The sequence below is a fragment of the Halichoerus grypus genome, chromosome 5 (assembly GCF_964656455.1).
Source record: "Halichoerus grypus chromosome 5, mHalGry1.hap1.1, whole genome shotgun sequence".
NCBI lineage: Eukaryota > Metazoa > Chordata > Mammalia > Carnivora > Phocidae > Halichoerus > Halichoerus grypus.
The window spans coordinates 178086860-178105575 of NC_135716.1; positions in this window are offsets into that span (position 1 = coordinate 178086860).

The window sequence follows — 18716 nt, forward strand, 5'->3', positions numbered from 1 at the left end:
GAGTCCCACATCAGGCTCCCTGCTCGGCAAGAAGCCTGCTTCTCCCTCTCCCATTCCCTCTGCTTGTGTTCCTGCTCTCGCTATCTCTCTCTCTGTCAAATAAATAAATAAAATCTTAAAAAAAAAAAAAAAAAAGAAGTTCTAAAATCAAGGTTTCACAAGGCTGAGTTCCTCTTAGAGGCTCATACCCATTTCCTTCCCTTTCTCAGCTTCTAGAGGCGCCTGCATTCCTTGGCTCAGGATCCCTTCTTGGCATCACTCTGACCCCCACTTCAGTCATCCCCCCTCCTTTTCTGATGCTGACTTCCCCTGTCTCCCTCTTATATGGACCTTTATGATGACATTGGACCCGCTTGGATAATCCAGGATAATCTCCCCACCTCAAAATCCTTAATCACACGAGACAAGTCCCTTTTGCCATGGAAGGGAACATATTTGCAGGGGCTGGGGATTAGGATATGAACATTTCTGGGGGGAGTGTTATTCAGCCCACCACAGCTCAGGGGGCAGCGGACCCCTTCAAGCCCCCCTTGGCTTTGGGAAATAGGCATCTGAGATTTGCTTTTGCAAAAGCAATCAATGTGTCTGCAAGAACTTTTTGCTATACCAGTTACTGTCACCAATATAACTCCCACTTAAAACTCTTCTTTTCAGGACACCATCTAAAAAGACTTAGTAGACTTTTCTCCTCACTCAAGAATTTCTCTAAGAATTACTTGCCTGATGTTTGTCAGAAGCGGGGAATGGGGGCAGGCAAAATGGGTGAAGGGGGTCAAAAGGGACCCAAACTTCCAATTACAAGATAAATAAGTCTGAGGGATATCACATGCCATGAGGACTCTGGTGAACAATACCGTACGTTGAAAGTTGCTAAGAGAGTAGTTGTTAGATTCTCATCACGAGAGAAAGATATATAACAATGCGTGGTGATGGATATTGACTAAACTTTTTGTGGTGATCATTTTGCAATATCTATGTATACGTATACCGAATCATTATGTTGTAACTAATGCAATGTTGTATGTCCATTATATCTCAAAAAAAATAATAATAATGTGGCACGTTGTTGGCCCTTTTAGGGGGCATGCTTGTCTCCGTCTCTTCCTTCCAACATCCGGCCATGTGCCCACTTCTGTGCACATTTTACTTTGCCTTCACTGCACATGTTCTCGCTGTAGGCTGTCAAAAATCCTCTGTGAAAAGAACCATCAGGAATCTTTAACTTTGTTTTCCAGCTTTCAAGCGAATAAAGGGGGAAGGTATGAAAAAACGACTAGAATAATCTTCCTTAGTACAGTTTCTGCCTTCAGAACTTGCTCCATAAATGGATACCAAGGACGTCTTTGTCTCTTTCCCCACCTTTCACATCGTCATGGAAGGGCTCCTAATTCCTTAGAAGAATCCATACAAAAACAATGGATCGTGGATCACTACATCAAAAACTAATGATGTATTGTATGGTGACTAACATAACATAATAAAATTTAAAAAATAAAAATTAAAAATAAAAGGTAACCTAGGGGAAAAAAAAAAAAAAGAATCCATGCGAGCTGCAAAGGGTAGAGGGGAAGGCAGTGAGGGTGGAGGGGCTGGGGGGCAGGGGAGGTGGTGCACATTTTAAGGGGGAAATGAGCTGAAAGTTGTTCCCCGAAATCACATTCCTGGGCTGAAACTCCCAGGTGGAAGTCCCTGGAGCCAAACTGAGTCCCTGGTGAAGGATTTTGAAGGACATTGTGGCACCTGTACGGCGCCGGATTTGGAAAAACGCGTCTCTATGTGTAATTCTTCTTTGCAGCATCAGAAAGTGCACTCACTCATTCATAAATGTTCAGGGTACTCGCTCTCCAAGCAATTATCTGGGGAGAGCTTTCCTAGCAGAGATACAACACTTCCTGAGGAAGCCCCCTGGGAAAGGGAGCCCCTCCTGCCTCAGGACAGGTAAACAAGCTTTGAGTTGCTAAAGGTTAAGTCAACTTTCCAAACTCTGATGTAACTAATCCTGGCTGAATCTTCACAATATCTTCGTTAATAATCCATATTAACGTCACGACGGCTTAATGTCAGACAGAATGGCAGACAGGCGGATGCACAGGAACCCTTTGGAATGTTCCACTCCTTCCTGATCACTCATGGCCGGCGGCTGATTGTCCGTTTCAAGCAAGGATTCTTCATCTTTTTGTGCTGCAAACCCCTTTTCAGAATATTTTTAGTACTTTCTTTTTGGCAAAAACAATGTTTTTAAATAACTGTGAAACAGACCAAGTTTTACCAAGAAAATTAATTACAATAAAATGGAGTTGTAGAGATGGTTTTTCAATTTCTGATACAGAAATAGAAGTGCTTTAAAAAAAAAAAAAACATTAAATAGCACAATCTAGTGGCAGGTCTAGGAACGTCACATTTCGAAATGATGAACATAAAAGATGTTTTGTAATACTTGCCACCACTGAAATACATGAAAATATTTGTGATTTCTATCAGTGATAAGGTCCCCTGTACAAGCAATATCACTGTGGCTTGTGGTCCACATTTCTGCCAGAAAAAAAAAAAAAAATCTAAATTTCAATGAGAGGTTCATGAAAATAACAATATGATTTCTTTCCCCAGTCAAGCTCATGACTCCTTGACTGCTAACCATTGAGCCCCTTTTTGAAGGTACAATAGTTCTGTTGAAAATATTTGAACTGCAAAATAAACTTTTGGTGTTTCCCAAAGATGAGGGACTATGTTGGTTTCATGTACTCAGAGGAAGGAAGTTTTCCCACTAGGTACTAGGTAGATACAATCCACTCTCTTCTGTAGCCACAAGCTGGTTAGTAGCTTGACAGGTTCAGATCCTAATAATCAATTCTGGATTTGAAAGGCAATAAAGCAAAGCCATATTGGGAAACACAATTACTGGGTTTTCTGTGCTGTTTCATATTGCAGAGTAGCTGTATAAATCCAGAACCTATGAGAGCTCTTCAATGGACCGCTTCTAATATTCCCAAGGACAACTGGATATCAAGAAGTGTGGGAAGCAATATGGAGCACCCCAACCTCTCATACACCGCTGATAACTTGGCACAACCGTTCTGGAAGACTGTTGCGAAGCGTCCACCTTCTGAGCCAGTGGTTCTACTCTGAGGGATGGAGCCAACAGAAGTTGAACATGTGTGATAAAAGCATGGACAGAAATGGTTATGGCAGCACTATTCATGATAGCTAAAAACTGGACACTATCCAGATGCCCATCAAGAGCAGAAGGGATGAATACATGATCATTTGTTCACAGGATGGGGAACTAGAGAGCAAAAAGGATGAATAAGCTATGAGGACATATAGCAACGTAGATGAATCTCACCAATGTTGAGCAACAGGGGGCTAGACATGAAAGATAACAGTTATGATTCCATTCTATAAAGTTCAAAAGCAGGCAAAATGAATCCAGTCTATGACATGGTAACAGGACGAGGGCAGGAGAGAGGCTGCTGGGACACCAAAATGCTGTTTTTTGATCTGGGTAATGGTTACCTGAATATAGTTGGTGTGAAAACTCATCGAGCTGTACACTTATAATTTGTGCACTTTTCTCTAGATTTATTCTCTTTCAGTAACAACTCTTTTTTTCAAAAAGACCAAGTTGAAAAAAGCCAGACATACAAGGCTATATATTGGAGGCTTCCATTCATATGAAATAACCAGAACAAGAAAGTTCATAGGGACAGAAAGAAAATTAGCAGTTGCTGGAGGGGTACCAGAATGGAAATGATGCCTTAATGTATAGGGTATCCTTTGGGGCGTGATGAAAATGATCTGGAACTAAACAGTAGTGACTGTTACCCAAGTTGCAAATGCACTGAATGCTGCTGAATTACACAATTTAAAACAGTGATGTTTCATGTTATGTGGATTTTACCACAATTAAAAGTCTGATCTGAGAAAAGTGTTATTTCCTCCTTTTAGATATAAGAAAAACAAAGCTGGTAACAGATAAATAACTTGCTCAAAGTTGGACAGTGAATCTCCAGGGTCAGAATTCACCCAGGCCCGGCTGACTTCAGTGTCTTTCTCTTTCCCCTGGGGTAATGTAGCTCAACCTGTCATGAGCACATGAATCACCTGGGAATCGGGTTAGATATGCAGATTCTGATTTAGTAGGTCTGCAAGGGGCCCCAGATTGTACATTTCTTTTTTTTTTTTAATTAAATTAGCCAACATATAGAACATCATTAGTTTCTGATGTAGTGCTCAATGATTCATCAGCTGCATATAACACCCAGTGCTCATCACATCACGTGCCCTCCTTAATACCCATCCCTCAGTTATCCCATACCCCCACCCACCTCCCCTCTAGCAACCCTCAGTTTGTTTCCTAGAGTCAAGAGTTTCTCATGGTTTGTCTCCCTCTCTAATTTCTTCCCATTCAGTTTTCCCTCCCTTCCCCTATGATCCTCTGCGCTATTTCTTATATTCCACATATGAGTGAAACCATATGATAATTGTCTTTCTTTGATTGACTTACTTCATTTAGCGTAATACCCTCCAGTTCCAACCACATCAGTGTAAATGGTAGGTATTCATCCTTTCTGATGGCTGAGTAATATTCCATTGTATATATGAACCACATCTTCTTTATCCATTCATCTGTTGAAGGACACCTTGGCTCCTTCCACAGTTTGGTTATTGTGGACATTGCTGCTATAAACATTGGGGTGTAGGTGCCCCTTCTTTTCACTACATCTGTATCTTTGGGTAAATACCCAGTAGTGCAATTGCTGGGTCACAGGGTAGCTCTATTTTTAACTTCTTCAGGAACCTCCATACTGTTTTCCAGAGTGGCTGCTCCAGCTTGCATTCCCACCAACAGTGTAAGAGGGTTCCCCTTTCTCTGCATCCTCGTTGACATTTGTTGTTTCCTGTCTTGTTAATTTTAGCCATCTGTCTGACCGGTGTGATGTGGTATCTCATTGTGCAGATTGTGCATTTCTTTTTTTTTTTTTTAAGATTTTTATTTATTTATTTGACAGAAAGAGAGAGAGCACGCACAAGCAGGGGGAGCAGCAGAGGGAGAGGGAGAAGCAGGCTCACTGAGCAGGGAGCCCAATACAGGGCTCGATCACAGGACCCTGAGATCATGACCTGAGCCGAAGGCAGAAGCTTAATGACTGAGCCACCCAGGCACCCCCAGATTGTGCATTTCTAACAAAGCTCCCGGGCAATGATGGTGCTGCTGGCCCAGGGACCACTGTTTGAGAAGCAGGGCCCTAACTGAGCTGTTAACAGTAACAATTTCTCCTTTATCTTCCGGATTGTTGTCCACAAGGCTTTGAGGAGATGGGACCCATTGGTTTCATTTTCCATTTCCAGCAACTGTCTGTCTGTGCCCCTTCCAACCAGAGCAGGAGAAAAGTACCTGCCATCTTAGATGGAGAGCTTCCATTTTTGGCTTTGATGAAGGGGAGAACCATTCACAGATTCATTATGAAACCGACAGCAACATTCCTAATCTTCTCAGCACAAGGAAGGAAGCCCACTAATGCCACAGTGTTGATGGCTCTGTGAAAGCCACCTTCAGTGTGGCACCAGGCCACTGGTACCCCTTGGTCCTCCAGCCTCTTCTTATACATCAGGGTAACATCTCAAAGGACATCATACTCAGGGCTCACAAGAAAAGCTCTTGGGGAACAGTGGATGATGTCATCACCAGCAACAAGAGGTGAATGTTTTAAGTTAAAGATCTCTCTGCTCACCAGATGGGCTTCCTCCCTAAAAGTCATGAGCATGCCATGTCTGGATTGACAAGCCAAATCATCCTAAACTGGTCACCCATTGGTAACACCCAGTATGGCCCCATGCTGACTCTACATGTCCTCTCCCAAAGAATGCAGATGAAATTCACAAGGACTCAGCAAGCTGATGGGTGAGCTACTGCTGTGACCAGGTTTAGCGGCTCCTGTGTCTCTCCTGTGAAGAATATATGTTGAGTCCAGCCACCCTGCATCTGTTAGAACCCGTCTGGTCTTTTTAACCACACCAACATAGGGGAAGGCAGATGTGGCACAGAGAGAGGACATATGAATATTGCACAACCCAGGGTAGAGTAGGTATAAAGCTTCTACCTTCTGGCACCTTATTCTTTGTGAGCTGACTTTCCCCTTGCTTCTTGCTATGTTTTAAATGGATTTAAACCTTGTGACTAGACCACCTTAATTTAGTCTGTGAGCCTTTCTGTTCAACGACCTTCAGAATTCCTTGCTTGGTAGTATTTGGGGCTACTATTGCGCCAGGGTAACTTCCCACAGCACACGTGGCTGGCCTTGAACAAAACTGTGGGTTAGCAACTTGCCTACTACCTTTTGCTTTCTTTGTTATGCCTGTATGCTGCCCTAAAGTCACCTGGATTCTCTTCATCAAAATCTGCTCCTTACTTAGTTGATGAGACTTTCTTTCCTCTATATACTGTCTTATTTACCAAAACTTGTCGGTCTTATGTGTCATTCTGTCATCTTACTACTATTATTTCTAATCTGAGGTTGCAGAATCAATCTTCAAAACATATCCTCCTTAGAAATTTAAACCTGTAATTAGGTTTAAAATACAAATCAAATAAATTTACAAATTTAGTTTTGAGTACGCTGCCACCAAGTGGCCCAGCTACATCTACCTTTTCATTCATGAAAGAGTGAAAATGGGGAGATGACAGATTTCCTAAGGGTAGAGCACAGAGATCCTTGGCCAGTTAGTAATTAGGATGGTTGTGGAGAAAGCAGTTGCAGTGAAAAGCCAAAGGCAAGAACCTAAGACTTAAACAGAAAAGAAATTTGATCTTCCATAAACAGCAATGGAGATGAGTTCTTCTAACTCTGCCTTGTCTCAGCGACATCAGTCATTTTTGGTGATTGTAAACCATGCTTCAGGAGGCTCTGGAGCTGGTCTGGGTTCAAGGGAGAGGCTGAGTAAGTAGACCTCCTATCTGGACTTTAACCAGACAGCTCTGCTTTTCTCTGTTTTATACATCAGGGTACCATATTCCTTTTCATTTGATAAAAAGGTCCTATAACTTAAAAAAGGGACTGTTATTATGTTCCAAATCCCTCTCAGAGGTTGTCCTTCCATATATGACATTATAATTTTTTTCAATTTTGTAACAGCTTTATTTTTTTAACTATTTTAATTCAATTAGTTAACACATAATGTATTATTGGCTTCAGAGGTACAGGCCTGTGATTCATCAGTCTTATATAACACCCAGTGCTCATTACATCACATGCCTTCCTTAATGTCCATCACCCAATTACCCCATCCCACCTCCCCTCTCCCATCCAGCAACCCTCAGTTTGTTTCCTATGATTAAGAGTCTCTTATGGCTTGTCTCCCTCTCTGGTTTTGTCTTGTTTTATTTTTTCCTCTCGTCTCTGATGATCCTCTGTTTTGTTTCTTAAACATTATTGTAGTTTTTAAGACTATAAATACTAGCTTATCCCTATTGACCCAGCTTTATGATGGATGGTCTGCTAGACAGGGAGAAGGGGAGGACAAATGTTTGGAGATGGGGGATCCTCCTCAGTGAAGGAGAAGAAACAGAGGACCCCACCAACAACAGGAATGTGCTAGAACAAGGAGCCAAGAGTAAGTGCTGGAACCACAGGAGCTCCTGCCCACCTTCATTTGAATAAACAGAGAGAGAGAGAGAGAGAGACTCTTGCATAACTCAGACTTCCCTGGTACTTGTTTGGTTTCAGTAGCATAATCAAAATAAGGATCCTAGTAAACTCAAGGGCAAGTCCAAGTTTTATGAAAACATCATGATGATGATATCCGTAATGACTCTGACACTTAACTGAGCACATACAATGTGCTGGCCATTGCTCCTGGTTCTTCACATACATAACCTCATCTAACCCCCACAACCACTTGATGTGGTAAGTACTATCATTACCTCCATTTTGAAGATGAGAAAGTTGAGCCCCAAAGAGCTTAAGTGACTTGCCCAAGGTCACAGAGCAGGTAACAATGGAGCCAAGATTGCAAAGCATATAATTTAATGTATTTTTTATACTGGGTAATTTTGCTATAGGTAGCTATACTTAGGTGCTATTTAGTTAAGGTTTTAATTTTACTTTTTCTAACATTTTGAATTCTCCTCTAAGCACATGAGCTTAGACTTAACAAAGGAGTCTTTCTTCAAAATGCACAAGGATGGAGAAACATCAGGAGAACCGTTTGCCTTGCGCTAAAGAAGAGAAGTGATCGGCATCAAGTCAGAGCTCAGGAACAGCAGCAACGTGCACCCCAAAAGATTAGGTGAGTCCCAGGTTTAGCTAGCCAAATCTGAGGAGCAAAATGACAGTGTCCAAGTTCATGAAGTGGCAGGTTTGAGGAAACAAATGCCTTCGTGAAACTAGGTGTTGTCGAGGAAGAAAAGTCCATTCCTGGGACCAAATTTACAAATGATTTGTAGTTAGGGGGCGCCTGGGTGGCTCAGTAGGCTAAGCGTCTGCCTTCAGCTCAGGTCATGATCCCAGGGTCCTGGGATCGAATCCCACATCAGGCTCCCTGCTCAGTGGGGAGCCTGCTTCTCCCTCTCTCTCTGCTGCTCTCTCGCTCTCTCTCTCAAATAAATAAATAAAATCTTTAAAAAAAAAAAAAAGTCTTTGTAGTTAGGTCAAGTGCAGCCACCAGCTTCAAACTGAAACCATGGCCACGTAGTCTGTGGCACACGAGTGTCTAGTCAAGAAGACCCCTCCAGGTACTCGGATGTCCAATCCCAAACCTTGAGAAATTATCCCCAACTTGTGATGGCTTCACTTGCAACAACAATCCAGGACCCACCCGGGGGGAGGGTGGGGAAGTCCTCACAGGCCAGGGAGTTCTGATCCTCTTCCTCCCTCTCCAGCCCCATTTGATATCCTCACCTCACCCAACTGACAGAAGTACGGAGTCCCACTCCTTGGACAAATAACCACATGGCTCGTGGTAAACGTCTAAAGAAGGATAGCCAATAGACCCAGTCTGGGTTTACTTCGTCCTATATCCCAGAGCCAGGACTGTACCTGACATGCCACAGACACTCCATAAATATTTGTTAGATGGTTGAAAATGGGGCAAAAATAAATGGTTTCATGCTCACGTTGAAGCTTACATCTGGGGGCACCTGGGTGGCTCAGTCAGTTAAGTGTCCGACTTGATTTCGGCTCAGGTCATGATCTCAGGGTCATGAGATCGAGCCCTGCATTGGGCTCCATACTCAGTGTGGAGTCTGCTTAAGATTCTCTCTCTCTCAGATATTTGCAAATGACATATCAGATAAAGGGCTAGTATCCAAAATCTATAAAGAACTCATCAAACTCAACACCAAAAGAACAAAGAATCCAATCAAGAAATGGGCAGAAGACATGAACAGACATTTTTCCAAAGAAGACATCCAAATGGCCAACAGACACATGAAAAAGTGTTCAATATCGCTCGGCATCAGGGAAATCCAAGTCAAAACCTCAATGAGATACCACCTCACACCAGTCAGAATGGCTAAAATTAACAAGTCAGGAAATGACGGATGTTGGCGGGGATGCGGAGAAAGGGGAACCCTCCTACACTGTTGGTGGGAATGCAAGCTGGTGCAGCCACTCTGGAAAACAGTATGGAGGTTCCTCAAAAAGTTGAAAATAGAGCTACCATACGATCCAGCAATTGCACTACTGGGTATTTACCCCAAAGATACAAAAGTAGGGACCCGAAAGGCTACGTGCACCCCGATGTTTATAGCAGCAATGTCCACAATAGCCAAACTGTGGAAAGAGCCAAGATGTCCATCAACAGATGAATGGATAAAGAAGATGTGGTATATATATACAATGGAATATTATGCAGCCATCAAAGGAATGAGATCTTGCCATTTGCAACGACGTGGATGGAACTGGAGGGTATTATGCTGAGCGAAATAAGTCAAACAGAGAAAGACATGTATCATATGACCTCACTGATATGAGGAATTCTTAATCTCAGGAAACAAACTGAGGGTTGCTGGAGTGGGGGGTGGGGTGGGAGGGATGGGGTGACTGGGTGATGGTCACTGGGGAGGGTATGTGTTCTGGTAAACGCTGTGAATTGTGCAAGACTGTTGAATCTCAGATCTGTACCTCTGAAACAAATAATGCGATATATGTTAAGAAAGAAAAAAAGAAGAAGAAGAATGTAGCAGGAGGGGAAGAATGAAGGGGGGGAAATCGGAGGGGGAGAAGAACCATGAGAGACAATGGACTCTGAAAAACAAACTGAGGGTTCTAGAGGGGAGGGGGTTGGGAGGATGGGTTAGCCTGGTGATGGGTATTGAGGAGGGCACGTTCTGCATGGAGCACTGGGTGTTATGCACAAACAATGAATCATGGAACACTATATCTAAAACTAATGATGTAATGTATGGGGATTAACATAATAATAAAAAATTTAAATAAAAAAAAAAAGATTCTCTCTCTCTCTCTCCTTCTGCCCCTCCCCTCTCTTAAAAAACAAAAACAAAAAACTTATATCTGTTTTCTATCTAAGAGCTCCTTGCATAAGCATCTAAATAGAACCTGGTCAAAGCTTTCTCTTACAGGAGACATTTCACAACTTCAATGGGCTCCATGGCATCCATCAATGAGGGAGAGGACTTTACATCAGAACCATGATGGTTATGATGGGGACCCATGGGGGACCAGAACTGGGAAAGGAGAAAGGTGCTCCTCCTAAGACACAGCCCTTCCTTTGCTAGAGGCACTTGGAGCTTGGTTGTTAAAATCAAGGTTAATAATAAGCTCATGAGAATTCTTTTTAAGATTGATTTATTTATTTGAGAGAGAGTGTGTGCGCGTGCAAGCATGGAGCGGGGGACAAATCTTAAGCAGGTTTCACTCCCAGCACCAAGCCCTACACGGGGCACGATCTCACGACCCTGAGATCATGACCTGAGCTGAAATCAGGAGTCGGATGCTCAACCAACTGAGCCACCCAGGCTCCCCTAAGCTCATGAGAATTTAAAAGAAACAATTTTAATTGCTGGTGGAGACGAAGAAAGAAAGATCCAAAAGCCGCGATCATGAATGCAGACCCTATTCAGCAAGTTCAGGTTTTTATGGCTGTCCATAAATGACGTCTATTGCTGGATATTCCAGAGAGGCTGTACTATGTTACATTTGCATGAGCAAGGAATGAGGGAGCCAGTTTCTCTGCATCCTTGCCAACATTTGAGGCTCTCACTATTTCGCATTTTAGCCAACCCGATGGGAGTCCAGGGACATCTTGTGATTGTCTACGTATGTCCAATCATTTCATAGCTAGAACAAGATGGCGTAAATGGTGCATGAACTGGATAGTATATATATCATCCTGGCAGGACACAGGAAAATAATTCCATTATTATACACGTCAATATTTCTGCAGCAAACCTATGCACGTTCACGTAAGTGGAGTAAGTAAGGGCAATACGTATCCTCATCCCAATTTAAATCTAAATGTGCCAACCAGTGAGTTCAGGTCAGATTTGGTTGTCAAACAAGTTATGAAAAAAATCCTCAATTTTCCTAGCAGATAAAGAATTCAGAGCCTGGGGGCGCCTGGGTGGCTCAGTCGTTAAGCATCTGCCTTCGGCTCAGGTCATGTCCCAGGGTCCTGGGATCAAGCCCCGCATCGGGCTCCCTGCTCAGCGGGAAGCCTGCTTCTCCCTCTCACACTCCCCCTTCTTGTGTTCCCTCTCTCGCTGTGTTTCTCTCTGTCAAATAAATAAATAAAATCTTTAAAAAAAAAAAAAAAAAGAGAATTCAGAGCCTGTTGGTAAATAATTCTGAATGGCCTAATTCCAGTAAGGCACTACTGGAATGACTCAGTGGATAGTAGAGAGGATAAGCTGGAAGAAGATACCCTTCATTCCTTCACTGATTCATCCATCTCACAAATACTTGTTGAGTAGCTACTATGTGCCAGCCAATGAGACCCTTCCTCTACGAAGCTGGGTAAGGAAGCCCCTTCCCCAGGCTCCTGAATACCCAGTCACCTCTGGGCTTGAAGATGATGCCTTGGTGGGGCTGGGGGACACTACTCGGGGCTGGAACAGCCTCATGGGTATGGTTTGGGGTCTTTTTTTTAATTATTATTTTCACCATGTACAAAACAGACAAATCTGGACATCGAGCAAATTCTCAACTTCTCAAAAATATGCCCCTGTAAGAGAGGGGGGAAGGAGAGGCCACTCCATTGGCTTCAGGAGGAAGCAATCCTTTTCACCCACCTGGTACTGCCCAGACTTGCTGCCTCTTTTGATGAGGTTTCTTTCACAGACAAAATTACCATTTTGGATGTACTCTGAGTTGGTCCTCCCATCTGGAGGATGGATTGACACAAACTGCTCATAAATCTCTAAGAGGTAGGGTGGATGTGAACAAGAAAGAAGAGGGAGTGATTCCTTTTCATTGGACTGAATCCCCCCACCCCCCAGCCTCTGTACAAAACACCCTTGGCCCAGTTAGTCTTGATTCTGCATGGGCTCTTAACTCATTTCTGACCACCCAGCACCTCGTTTCCAAAGCACTTGGGTGTCTTCATTTTTTCTTTTTCCATTCGTTCAACAAATATTTGTGGAAGCCACTCTTCTCTAGGCCCAGGGACACATGATGACTTTTATGGACCCCACCCCACCCCGCTTCCTTCATTCCTAGTCTACAACAAAGCCAAATGGCTGACCCAGAATTTGCCCTTGACTCAGGCCCCTTGCAGCACAGACGTTGCAAGCTGGAAGACCTGTATTCAACTCCCACTCCTTCCTGAAGCCGTGTGGTTTTACCTAAACCAATTGCACCTTCATCTCAGTGACTCCATCAACAAAAGAAGTGATTAAATGTACCTCAAAGAGTTTCTAGGTGAATTAAATAGATTTATTTGTGGAAATTGCCATAGAACGCACTCTGCAAAGACTAGTTACCTTTCCCATGATTTCTTGAGCATCTGCGACATGCCTGGCGGGAACTCAGCACAACACTTCCAAGTGTGACAGGGGCAACACTCAAGGATACGGGGCCACAGGTAAGCCCGTGGTAATGATAACTTTTGGTTTTTGAAGGTGGAAAAGGTGTTACTGGATCCTGTTGGCCACTAATGTTTTACAGAAATTAGCTGATCAGCTCTACTGCCAGCTGTGGCTGGGATTGAATGTAGGAGCTTCATCAATTGTTCTGCAAACAGGGTCATTGCTCAAAGGTGACTCGACACACGGGAAGCTGACTGTAGGGGGTATATATCCAACTGTGGACCCTCCACATGGCTTCCCATCTCACTCAAGGAAACACCAAAGACCTTTGAGCATCCCCGGGGCCCCACCTGATTCCCCACCCCAGCTTTCCCTGTCCCCTGCTCACTCCGTCCTAACCACACTGGCCTCCTTGCCATCCCCCAAATACACATGCTCCTGGACCACCCTTCCACCAAGAGGCTCCTGTGCGTCACTCCCTCACCTCCTGGGGCAATTGCTCCAAGTGCCACCTCTCACCAAGGCCCTCCCATCCCCCTGTCTGCCTTTTCTTCTCCATTGTACCTGGCCTCACCCAGCACTGTCCAGTTCAGTGGGCAGCTGAGTGCGTTCATTGGTTACCCACCTACCTGCAAGCAAGTAAGCTCCATGGGAGACTTTTGTCCTTTTCATTCACCACCGTGTTCCCAGAACCTCTAGCAACGCCTGACCCAGAGCGTGGGCTTGATCCATGCTTGTTGAATGATCTATAACTCTATCGTTCTACATTCCTACCACGGAAACCTTGCGAAGCCCGTATACAGTACCATCCTCGACTCAGGGGACACACATCTTTACATTTATTTAAGAACGCTGGCAGGTGGCTCATTTTTTTGTTTCCTTTCTCAGGTCGTCCTGAGAACAGAGGGTTTCCTGGGCCTTGTCCCGGGATGGGGCTGGCAGCAAAATGAAATCAGCTCCAGCTTCGGCTCTATCAAAGGCAGAAAGTTCAAAAACAGAAAGGTGAGAACACTAAGGTCCAGAGTGGTTATAAAAAACTTGTTCTGAGTCACCCAGCTGGCTGCTGGCAGATTTAGGGTTTGGCCATCTCTCCATTATCCCCCAGCTGCCTCAACTTTTAAGTCAGATTTTGAACAAGGGAACTAACAAATATTGAAATGTACCTTCACTTTTTGTAGCTGGCTTGGCATCCCTCCTTCTGTCTTAGATGGAACGTCTCTGTTCCTGTGCCCCCATAACCTTCTTGAGCCACCACCCCCGGCCAGGCCAGGACGTAAGGCTGTGTCACCCACCTGCACAGCTGCGGTGTGCAGGCCCCTTACGTCATTTCCTTTCCTTTCTGTAATGAGCTTTCCAGGTGGGCATTCTTCACTAAGGAAGCTGAGACTCAGTAGAGCTCAAGGGCATCCAGGAGAAAGGGGACGTGAACCCCACTCAGTAGAGCTCAAGGGCATCCAGGAGAAAGGGGACGTGACCTCAAAATAAAATCCATACTACCTCCTTCTATTACTTAGGGTGCTCCCATCTGGGTGCTCTTGACATTTGGGACCAGATAACTCATTCTTGTAGGGGCCATCCTACGCAATCTTAGATGTTTAGCAGCATCCTGGCATCTAGTAAGTAGAGACTACAACCTCTAGGAGTCACAACCAAAAATGTCTCCAGACATTGCCAAATGTCCCCTGGGGGCCGAAATCGCACACACCCCTGCCCCTGTTGAGAACCGCTGCACTACATCATGGTACCTCGGACCCTACCACACAGGACGTCACTCAACATGGATCCACATCCCATGTCCCGTCTAAGAACACGGCACCTACTTTGCCTCCAGATTGGTATGAAAAGGCAGTTTAGCATAATGATCATCAGCAGATGCTCCACAGCTGGAATGCCTGGGTTTGAGTCCCGGCTCTACACCCAACTAGCTGTTGACTTTTGACGAGTTGCTTAATCTGACAAAGAGGAATGATAATATTACCAGACTCGGGAAATGAAGTGAGAAGTGTGTGAAGACTACTGTAGGGGATCAGAAGATGCCAGCCCAAAATGGACCATTTTGGCACAAGGGTTTCTGTGAGCTAAAGACAATTGAGAAACAGTGACCCCAAAACAGATCTCTGCTCTCCCCTATTTGCATAAACGTAGGACATAAATTCCCCTTCGCACAGATCTCTCCCCTCCCTTCTCTCACACCAGGAAGGACAGCAGGAGACAACCCCAGACCCTCATCAGCCCACAGATGCCACCAGAGGAATCTGCATAACCAATCTCAGATCAAGATAAGTGTATTTTTAATCCCCTCCACTTATTTCCCCCATCCCTCCACTCACCTCCCCTCTGGTAACCATCTGTTTGTTCTTTATAGTTAAGAGTCTGTTTTTTGGTTTGTCTCTTTTTTTCCCCCTTTATTCATTTGTTTTGTTTCTTAAATTCCACAGATGAGTGAAATCATACGGTATTTGTCTTTCTCTGCCTTAGTTCATTTAGCATTATGCTCTCTAGACCCATCCATGTTATTGCAAATGGCAATGTTTCATTCTTTTTTGTGGTTGAATAATATGGCTGAATAATTCCATTATATACCACCTCTTCTTTATCCATTCATGACGATCGATGGACATTTGGGCTACTTCCATAATTTGGCTATTGTAAATAATGCTGCTATAAACATAGGGGTGCATATATCCTTTTGAATTAGTGTTTTTGTATTCTTGTAAGTACGAAGTATTTTCATATTCTGGGAAATACCCAGTAGTCCATAGAACTACTGGATCATATGGCAGCTCTATTTTTAATTTTTTTGAGAAAACTCCATTCTGTTTTCCAGAGTGGTTGCACCAGTTCACATTCCCACCAATAGTTCAAGAGGGTTCCCTTTCCTCCATATCCTCACCAACACCTGTTGTTTCTCATATTTTTTATTTTAGCCATTCTGACAGGTGCGAGGTGATGTCACATTGTGTTTCTGATTTGCATTTCTCTGATGATGAGTGATGTTGAGCATCTTTTCATGTGTCTGTTGGCCATTGGATGCCTTCTTTAGAGAAATGTCTGTTCATGTCTTCTGCCCACTTTTTAATTGGATTATTTGGGGTTTTGGTGTTGAGTTGTATAAGTTCTTTATACATTTTGGATATAACCCTTTATCGGATATGTCATTTGAAAATATCTTCTCTGATTTCAATTTTGTTGTTTCCTTTGCTGTGCAGACGCTTTTTATTTTGATAAAGTCCCAAGAGTTTTATTTTCGCTTTTGTTTCCCTTGCCTCGTGAACGTATCTAGAAAAATGTTGCTATGGCCAATGTCAGAGAAATTATTGCCTGTGCTCTCTTCTAGGACTTTTATGGTTTCAAGTCTCACATTTAGCTCTTTAATCCATTTTGAGTTTACTTTTGTGTATGGTAAAAGAAAGTGGTCCAGTTCATTCTTTTGCATGTAGCTGTCTGGTTTTCCCAACACCATTTGTTGAAGAGACTGTCTTTTTCCCATTGGGTATTCTTTCCTGCTTTGTCAAAGATTAATTGTGAGTTTATTTCTGGATTTTCTATTCTGTTCTATTGATCAATGTATCTAGTTTTGTGCCAGTACCATACTATTTTGATTACTACAGCTTTATAATATTACTTCAAGTCCAGAACTGTGATGCCTCCAGCTTTGCTTTTCTTTTTCAAAATTGCTTTGGTGGGGTGCCTGGGTGGCTCAGGCGTTAAGCATCTGCCTTCAGTTCAGGTCATGGTCCTGGTGTCCTGGGATCGAGCCCCGCATCAGGCTCCCTGCTCAGTGGGAAGCCTGCTTCTCCCTCTCCCATTCCCCCTTTTTGTGTTCCCTCTCTTGCTGTGTCTCTGTAAAATAAGTTAATAAAATCTTTTTAAAAAATTGCTTTGGCTATTCAGGGTCTTTGTGGTTCCATACAAGTCTTAAGGTTGTTTGTTCTAACTCTGTGAAAATTGCTGTTGGTATTTTGATAGGGATTGCATTGAATGTGTAGATTGCTTTGGGTGTATGGACATTTTAACAATGTTCTTCCAATCCATGAGCATGTAATATCTTTCCATTTGTTTGTGTCATCTTTAATTTCTTTCATCAGTATTTTATAGTTTTCAGAGTACTGGTCTTTCACCTCCTTGGGTAAGTTCATTCTTAGGTATTTTATTATTTTTGGCATGACTGTAAATGGGATTGTTTTCTTAGTTTCTCTTTCTGCTGCTTCATTATTAGGGTATAGAAATGCAAAGGATTTCTGTCCATGGATTTTGCATTCTGTGACCCTACTGAATTCATTTATCAATTCTAGTAGTTTTTTGGTAGAGTCTTTAGGGTTTTATATATATAGTATCATGTCATTTGCAAATAGTGAAAGTTTTACTTCTTCCTTACTAGTTTGGATGCCTTTTATTCCTTTTTCTTGTCTGATTACAGTGGCTAGGACTTCCAGTATTATGTTGAACAAAAGTGGTGAGAGTGGACATCTCTGTCTTGTTCCTGATCTTAGGGAAAAAACTCTCAATTTTTCACCACTGAATATGATGTAGCTGTGGGTTTTTCATATATGTGGGTTTTTTATTATGTTGAGGTACATTCCCTCTAGACCTACTTTGTTGAGTGTTTTTATCATGAATGGATGTTGTACTTTGCCAAATGTTATATATTTGCATATATTGAAATGATTATATGGTTTTTATTTTTTCTTTCATTGATGAGATGTCTCATGTTAATTGATTTGTGACTATTGAGCCACACTTGCATCCCAGGGATAAATCTCATTTGATCGTGGTGAATGATTTTTTTAATACATTGTTGGATTTGGTTTCCTAATATTTTGTTGAGGATTTTTGCATCTATGTTCATCAGAGATACTGGCCTGTAGTTCTCTCTTTTTGGTCATGTCTTTATCTGGTTTTGGTATCAGGGAAATGCTGGCCTCATAGGATGAATTTGAAAGTTCTCCTTCCTTTTTTATTTTTTGGAATAGTTTGAGAAGAACAGGTATTAACTGTTCTTTAAATGTTGGTAGAATTCACCTGTGAAGCTGTCTGATCCTAGACTTTTGTTTGTTGGGAGCTTTTTGATTATGATTTGATTTCATTGCTGGTAACTGGCTTGTTCAAATTTCCTCTTTCTTCCTGTTTTTCCACGTTTCTAGGAATTTATTCATTTCTTCTATACTGTCCAATTTGTTGGCATGAAATTTTTCATAATATTCTCTTACAATCCTTTGTATTTCTATGGTGTCAGTTGTTATTTCTCTACTTTCATTTTTTATTTTGAGTCCTCTCTCTCTCTCTCTCTCAGTCTGGCTAAAGATTTATCAATTTTGTTGATTTTTTTCAAATAACCAGTTCCTGGTTTCATTGATCTGTTCTATTGGGGTTTTTTTGTTTTTTTGTTTGTTTGTTTGTTTCTATTTTATTTATCTCTGCTCTCTTTTTTATTTCCTTCCTTCTACTGATTCGAGGTTTTAGTTGTTCTGTTTCTAGCTTCTTTAGGTATAAGGTCAGGGTTTTTATTTGAGATTTTTCTTGCTTCTTGAGGTAGTCCTGTATTGCTATAAACTTCCCTCTCAGAACAGCTTTTGCTGTATACCAAAGATTTTGGACCATTGTGTTCTCATTTTCATTTGTCTCCACCATTGTTTTTTTAATTAATAAACTTCTTTTTTAAATTTAATTTTATTATGTTATGTTAGTCACCATACAATACATCATTAGTTTTTGATGTGGTGATCCACGATCC